Here is a 1430-nt window from a genome sequence, read left to right on the forward strand (position 1 = left end):
ATTTCCAAAAAGAACATCATATATCATGAAACCAGAGTTTTTGTTACATTTTTACATCCTGGTGAATCATTTGTCAAGTTTACAAAGACACAAAAATTAAATTATATACGCCGCCACTGTTACCGTCTAAATAAAGAAAAATCGATAGTTATGTTTTTTTACCCAGAACTTTGGAGACATGGAAAGAATCCATAAAATGTTGTTTTCTAAACCTATTGATACTGGAATGCTGCAGATATTTATTTCTAATTGAATAATTATATGGAGCCTTTTAAAATTGACCCTGCTTATTTCATCGTTATTAATTATATTTTTACAATTACTGGGATTATGTTTAATAGCATAAAACCCATCAAAAAAATGTAAGGAAGACATTTTATAATTTCTTTTGATGTCTCTAAAGTTCTTGGTTAAATTGTATTATTGGTATTAGATATAAATGATGAATAAAAAGCTGGTTTATAGCTGGCATTAGTTGTTTAATCTAGTAAATGGATCTTATCTATACTATATACTCCCTAAGGGGAAACCATGCTTTGCAAACTTCGTGGTAATAGCTTAAGTAGTAATAAACATTTACTCAGAACAGTTCACTCATATAGAACCAAGGTTCTTTAGTAAGGTTGCATACTCTGGATGCGTTCTGTACGAAAAATGTCGTCTCCTAAGATAGATGGGGGGAAAAACCATAACGTCATTCTCGCCTCTTTAATCTGTGGAGCCCATACAAAACATATCACCACAAAACTTATCACCACAAAAGTTATCTTTTCAAAACTTATCAGCGACAAAACTTATCATCACAAAACTTATCAAACTACAAAACTTATCAAACTACAAAACTTATCAAAACACAACTTATCAACTGCAAAACTTATCAAACTACAAAACATATCAAAATTAAAACTTATCAATAAAATTCATGAGTCTAAATTTTCAAATTATGGAAATGTTCCAACAATTGTTAAAAAAGCCGCGAATTTTACTAGAAAATTAGGTAAAAGCTCAGTTTTCCAGCCCCTTTCCACCGAGATGGAGGCTACTTTTGTTCTCTCACAGAAGGGTACAAACTTACTTAAGGATGATGAAAACCAGCTGTACTACAAGTACAGAGAGAACAAGAACAAGACCTGAAGGCTATGTGTGCAAGCTTTGATAATGTACCCTTGAACAACTTTTAAAAATGTTTTGAAAAATAAGTTTTGTAGTTATTTTAATAAGTTTTGAGTTTGACAAGTTTTGTTGGTTGATAAGTTTTGTAGTTTGATAAGTTTTGTAGTTTGATAAGTTTTGTAGTTTGATAAGTTTTGTAGTTTGATAAGTTTTGTAGTTTGATAAGTTTTGTTGGTTGATAAGTTTTGTTGGTTGATAAGTTTTGTTGGTTGATAAGTTTTGTTGGTTGATAAGTTTTGTTGGTTGATAAGTTTTGT

At 30.3% G+C, this 1430-nt stretch overlaps 1 protein-coding gene across 1 annotated transcript in view; it reads left to right on the forward strand.

The window, feature by feature from the left end:
• Window positions 1-1430, forward strand: part of LOC111716460 (transmembrane and TPR repeat-containing protein 4) — a gene marked incomplete at both ends in the record, with an annotated part of 15738 nt that overhangs the window by 4621 nt on the left and 9687 nt on the right.

This window comes from Eurytemora carolleeae, unplaced genomic scaffold, assembly GCF_000591075.1.
Source record: "Eurytemora carolleeae unplaced genomic scaffold, Eaff_2.0 scaffold1893, whole genome shotgun sequence".
Taxonomy (NCBI): Eukaryota; Metazoa; Arthropoda; class Copepoda; order Calanoida; family Temoridae; genus Eurytemora; species Eurytemora carolleeae.